Source organism: Rhinopithecus roxellana, chromosome 2 (genome assembly GCF_007565055.1).
Source record: "Rhinopithecus roxellana isolate Shanxi Qingling chromosome 2, ASM756505v1, whole genome shotgun sequence".
Classification (NCBI taxonomy): domain Eukaryota; kingdom Metazoa; phylum Chordata; class Mammalia; order Primates; family Cercopithecidae; genus Rhinopithecus; species Rhinopithecus roxellana.
This window is the reverse complement of record NC_044550.1, coordinates 95,049,151-95,055,546: the sequence shown is the minus strand read 5'-3', so window position 1 is coordinate 95,055,546 and position 6,396 is coordinate 95,049,151. Positions and strand designations below refer to the sequence as shown.

Sequence of the window (6,396 nt, the reverse complement as noted above, 5' to 3'; positions counted from 1 at the left end):
TTAAAAGATCTAGAATTTCCATTATCCAAGTAAAGTGAGTTCTAGTTCATGACATTTGAGATTCAGCTGTCACGGAAGAGACAAGACAGAGAAGACTGGGCCTACTCTGACTGTATCTGCTAGTTTTAGCTTGAAAAAAAAAAAAGCACAAATTCTTATTTTTAACTTTGAATAAAACAGAATAGAGAAAAGAAGGAAAAAAATGGAGAAAGAAAGAAAAGAAGGAAAGAAATTAAAATATAAGAACGACACTGTGTTTATCCTCTGGAAACTATGCATTTCTTTTTTTCTTTTCTCTCTCTTTTTTTTTTAATTGAACACTTCGTGAATTTGTATGTCATCCTTGCACAGGGACAATGCTAATCTCTGTGTCATGCCAATCTTAGTGCATGTGCTGCCAAAGCGAGCACCATTTCTTTCTCTAAACATCTTATAGTAGTTTAAAAAAATCTTGGCACACCATTTAGTATCTCTCCAAATCCTGTCCAGGAAGTAGTAACTAATCCCAATTTACCACAAAAACCAATATCCCATTGTTAAGTAGTTTTAAGAATTATTTAATAAAAACTCAGAGATATAAAAAAGTAAATTGAAAATTATTAACATATAACCATCTATCCCTGAGGGTAGGACTTAACGTCACTTCCCTTCCTTAAGTTGCTGTCCTTAAACATTTCTGCAAAATGTTCTTTAGTTTGTGCAAAGAATTACTGGTGCCACCTGTAACCTTGTGGTTCCACTAGCAATTCCAAGAATAAACTCTGAGCTATGATTCCTACTGGTTTATGTGTGCTTATCTAAGCTCAAATGATTTTTTAATTAAATGTTTTTGTGTCCTATACCTACTCATTTATGTTTAAAATGGTCCATCTGGATGACATCAAGCAGGCTGTAATACTTTTGACCCAATGTAAAGTGTCCAAATGTTCAAACAAGGCAGTGACAACGCCCTTTGGGATAAGGGAAAATTTAATCCGGCTTTATTGGCTTGGATCTATACCTAGAAAGCCTTGCCACTAGCATTTAGGCATTTAGGCACACAAAAAAGAGGAAGTTTAGTAGCTGAAGTGTGAATAAATTTTCTGGATAACTAGTTTCTGATTCAATAATGGTAGAAGAGGCCGGGCGCGGTGGCTCAAGCCTGTAATCCCAGCACTTTGGGAGGCCGAGACGGGGGGATCACGAGGTCAGGAGATCAAGACCATCCTGGCTAACACGGTGAAACCCCCGTCTCTACTAAAAAATACACAAAACTAGCCGGGCGAGGTGGCGGGCGCCTGTAGTCCCAGCTACTCAGGAGGCTGAGACAGGAGAATGGCGTAAACCCGGGAGGCGGAGCTTGCAGTGAGCTGAGATCTGGCCACTGCACTCCAGCCTGGGCCACAGATCGAGACTCCGTCTCCAAAAAAAAAAAAAAAAAAAAAAAAAAAAAATAATGGTAGAAGAGAGCACTAGAATTCTAGCAAAAAATATACATAAAAGCTAAAATATGTTTTCAAAAGTGAGCAAATATTAATCTCTCTTTTTAAAAAATTTTTGTTACCTATAAATTCTAGGGTTTCTGGCAAGAATTCTTATTATCCATAGCAGAATTTTAACTACCCCTAAGGAAATGTAGTTACCATCATTTCTGGAAAGAAGTCTTTGATTAAGTACTCTCTCACCTGGAACACAAGCTAGGCCCTGGGAATAGCTTTCAGGTAGCTCCTGAATGGCATTTTCAGTAGCTGCTGGGGTAGTTTAAATATAACTCATTACATAAAACTGGAGCCACAAAGGCTGTAACTGCTGGCTGGTGGGAATTTTTTTACTGAGCAAATAGTTTAACAAACATCCATCCTTAGCAAACATCCTTCAACCAAGATTAAGTTCCTGGGAAATTGTGTCACAAAAATAAGTTCTATTATTTTTCTAAAATCTGTGAAGTTGATTTTTTCCTTGGGGTTCTAATATTTAGATTTAAATTGAATAATGGTTTATTTTACACGCTTTCTTAAAAGTGCTGAATATCTTGACCATTTCCAATGGGAAACCATAGTTTATGTGGTCTTTAGGGACGACCACTCTCCCTCATGATATACGATTTTTCCTAGCTACTAATTGAAGTTTGGGATGGGATTTAGGGAGTTCCAAGGATCTGGGCTATTTGTAGCCATGACATTTAATAACCTATTCCAAATGATATTCTACTTCTACCATTATAAGAAACTGTCTGACTTTTAAAATTCTCAAAAGATAAGTTTCCTTTTGTTAAAGATATATGTATATGTGTGTGTATATATATATATATGCATACACACACACAAGAAGCTTAAAGATTATGTAAATATATGCATTGTATAGCTGAATACTGAATAGGATTAAACTTAAATGCATATATTATACATATATACACACACACAATAAGTTTAAAGATTATGTAAATATATGCATTGCATAGCTGAACATTGGATCTGCATCTCAAATTCATTTCAATAACAAAGAAAATATATTTGGTACCTACATAAGTAATTCCTTGAATATGGTTACTATTTTATAGTTTCCATTTCATTTGATTCTCACAAAAACCTTGGTATGTGGTTTATCTCCATTATACAGAGCAGGAGATTGAATCTTACTAGTGTTTGATGATGGACTTTGAACTTTGGAGTTAGTTAATAAAATTTTGAAAAACAAAGTGTAAACAAACAAGCAAAAAAATGGTTTAAAAAATCCATTTTGGGGTGTTTTTAATTGCTCTTGTCGTGAAAAAATTATTCTTCTTTTAATAAATGTTACAAGATTATTTTTACAACTCAGGGAATTAAAAAAAAAAAAAGGCCAGACAAATAAACAAACAAAACCTTGGGGAGAGGTTGATGATAGCAAAGATCATTTGATTTTGTGTATGGCTAGTTATCTTTCCTTTTCCAAACACACAGCACTCCAAAGGCATCCTATTTGTATAATCAGTCCAATGACCTCAGCTATGGCACAACTCCTTGAGATGATTCTGTATTGATTCTCGTGATTCTCAGGCTCGTAAGTAGGACCCAGGATTCCCAAACCTAGGCCTTCCTTATTTCCATCTCAACCCTGTAGGAAGTAAACTGGGCCGGGCGCGGTGGCTCAAGCCTGTAATCCCAGCACTTTGGGAGGCCGAGACGGGTGGATCGCGAGGTCAGGAGATCGAGACCAACCTAGCTAACACGGCGAAACCCCGTCTCTACTAAAAAATACAAAAAACTAGCCGGGCGAGTTGGCGGGCGCCTGTAGTCCCAGCTACTTGGGAGGCTGAGGCAGGAGAATGGCGTAAACCCGGGAGGCGGAGCTTGCAGTGAGCTGAGATCCGGCCACTGCACTCCAGCCTGGGCGACAGAGCGAGACTCCGTCTCAAAACAAAAACAAAAACAAAAACAAACAAACAAAAAAAGGAAGTAAACTGTTAGTAAATCTTATTTTTCCCAGCATGTTCGCAGTCCCTTCAACAGGAATCAACAAACCATATTCTTCAACTTACTGGCTTAGTGCTGAATTTCCTATCATATGAAATTCATCACATACTATCTGATTCTACCTGTTTGTAGTCGTTTTGCCATCTTTTTAAAAAGTTTTCTTATACTTATCAAATGACTTTTTCTGTATTAGAAAAATACTTTATCCAAAACGTGACATATAATACTATCAAGAACCAATGGTGTCTAGCAGTTACATTTACCCACCACAAATAAAACTGCTGTTTGTTTCAGGGTTCAGTTAGAGAGCTAGCCAAACTGCAGTCATTAGTCTATAATAACTCAAAGGTGAGCATTCTTGGGAGTCAAGCTTGGAACATCTTCTGTCCCCTTAATCATACATTTTATATCTCCTTAGGGAGTGGTGAGAAAGTCCTGATGTGCAGTTACCACTCCCACAGAATTAGTCTCAACTCCCAGCTGGGCCCTTGCCCCCAACTTTCTTCACTGTTAGTTGTACTTTTAATTTTTATTTTTAGGGCCACCATTTTTCCAGCCAATGATGTGTGAGCAGGGGAATTTATTATGCTCTGGTGAGGGAAAATAATGCCTGGAATTCTTGTCATTTTCAAGTTACTAAAGCAGTACTTTGAGAGTTAATTTTTAAAATTTTATGTCATAAAGAAAACTGCTTCTTTTTTTCACATTTTCTGAGGTTTTTCTGTATAAGTAGCTACAGGAAAATTCATATAAATAAAGCGAAAATGTCAGTACAGGCAAAAAATTAATTATTTTATTTTAGCAAGATGTATCACATATTTTTCTTTTTATATGTGCATGTATTTATTTTTTCAGAGATAGAGGTGGGGGATGCAGTCTCGCTGTGTTGCTCAGGCTGGTCTTGAACTCCTGGCCTCAAGTAATCCTCCCACCTTAGCCTGTTAAGTAGCTGGGATTATAGGCATGATCCATTACACCCAGTTTATGGATCATGTTTTTTTTAAGAAACATGAAGAAAACACTGTTTTCTATACTGGCAGATGTTTAGAAATTTCATTTCTATTTAGAAATGGAATGGAAATTCCTTTTTTTTTTTTTTTTTTTTTTTGATATGGCCTCTTGCTCTGGCACCCAGGCTGGAGTGCAGTGGCTCAACAGTGGCTCACTGCAACCTTCACTTCCTGTATTCAAGTGATTCTCCTGAGAAACTGGGTTTACAGGCGCCTGCCACCATGCCTGGCAAATTTTTGTGTTTTTGGTAGCAATGGGGTTTCACCATGTTGGCCAGGCTGGTCTCGAATTCCTGACCTCAAGTGATTCACCCTCCTCAGCCTCCCAAAGTGCTGGGATTACAGGTGTGAGCCACCCCACCCAGCCGGAAATTGCTTTTTTTTTTTTTTATTTTGAGACAGAGTCTCGCTATGTTGCCCAGGCTGGAGTGCAGTGGCGCAATCTCGGCTCACTGCAACCTCTGCCTCCCGGGTTTAAGCAATTCTCCTGCCTCAGCCTCCTGAGCAGCTGGGACTGCAGGCACGCACCACCATGCCTGGCTAATTTTTTGTATTTTTAGTAGAGACAGGGTTTCACCGTGTTGGCCAGGCTGGTCTGGATCTCCGGACCTTGTGATTCACCCGCATCGGCCTCCCAAACTGCTGGGATTATAGGCGTGAGCCACCGCGCCCGGCCACTATTTGTTTTTTTAAATATGTTTAAGGGATTATCTGGAAAAGTTGCATGCATTGCTCACAGTTCCCTGGGGAAAAAGACAACGCTTTGGCATTCCCAGTGGTTAGCATGCTGACTGGTGTGAAATGGGTTCTACACAGGCAGCGCCGGAACACAAGAGAGCAAAATTATTTTTCTTGGATTTGGGTGTTTGTCAAACATTGCCGTCTACTGGCTGGCTGCTGCAATTACTTCTAAGAAATACAAAAGAAACCAATTTGTTGCCTGCTCTCAAAATTTGCTGTCTGCACCTCTAACAATCCATATTAAATAGATTAATAATCCTTCTTTTAAAGCATAACTTTATTGATTCCTCTATATCCCTAAATATGTGTGTCAGGAGCATTGATGCAGAGAGGATATTTTGATTTCATTTAAAACAAGCCTGAAATTTGCCCTAGTAAATAATGAACAGTCTCATTCCAGGCAAGTTTGTGGCTTTCAGTTGAGATAAATAAATAAGAAGACCTCAGTCTCACTTATGGCCATGCCTTCTTAATTTTGGACAATTTGGTTTATAAAGGCAGAAGAGTCATTGTATTCAGAGATAACAGAAAAATTGCAAAAAAAATGGTTGACTTTTCATGAAAAAAATTTGCAGAAAAATAGCTTTAAAATTATCTAAAATAATAGAAAATCTACAGATTGGCCACTAATCTCAGTTTGGTCTTTTGCTAATAAGGGCTTTCCTCACTTCTACGAAGCAAAAGCAGAAGCTTCCAATTCAGGATCCAGACATTCTGGCATTTTTTTCCTAACAATTTAACTGGAAACCTTGGTGTCTGTGGCCTTCGGCACCCACAGAACTATGTTGTGAAGTATTAGCTCAGCAAGCCCAATAGTTTACTCACACACTACGGAAATAGCTGGGGTGACCAAAATGTAAACCCGCCTCTATTTGCTGAAGAATTAGAAATGAACACAGTCTTCATCCACATTCTCTAAGACTACACTGTTTTAGGCATACATGTGCAAATGTTGAACTTCTCTGCAACCAAAAGACATTTAATTTATGTTCAATCTAACCTAGTTAATTACAAACACAACTTTAAGGTAGTTAAAGAAACCCTCAGTTGAAAATGATGTAGCTGATGCTCTGGAGTTTTTTTCTTTTTTTCCCTGTTTGGTGGATTCCATTCTCAATATTATTTTACATTTTTTTTCCAGGGTGATAGGCCATTTTTTATTCACAAAGAGTTTATTGTTATAGTAGACAATGGTGGATCATCAGCATCTG

At 38.1% G+C, this 6,396-nt stretch overlaps 1 non-coding gene across 1 annotated transcript; it reads right to left on the bottom strand.

The window, feature by feature from the left end:
• Window positions 1-306: 306 nt before the first annotated feature.
• LOC115896044 lies at window positions 307-410 on the bottom strand. The gene has a single exon (XR_004056056.1). It is a non-coding gene; the product is annotated as a U6 spliceosomal RNA (small nuclear RNA).
• Window positions 411-6,396: the final 5,986 nt, after the last annotated feature.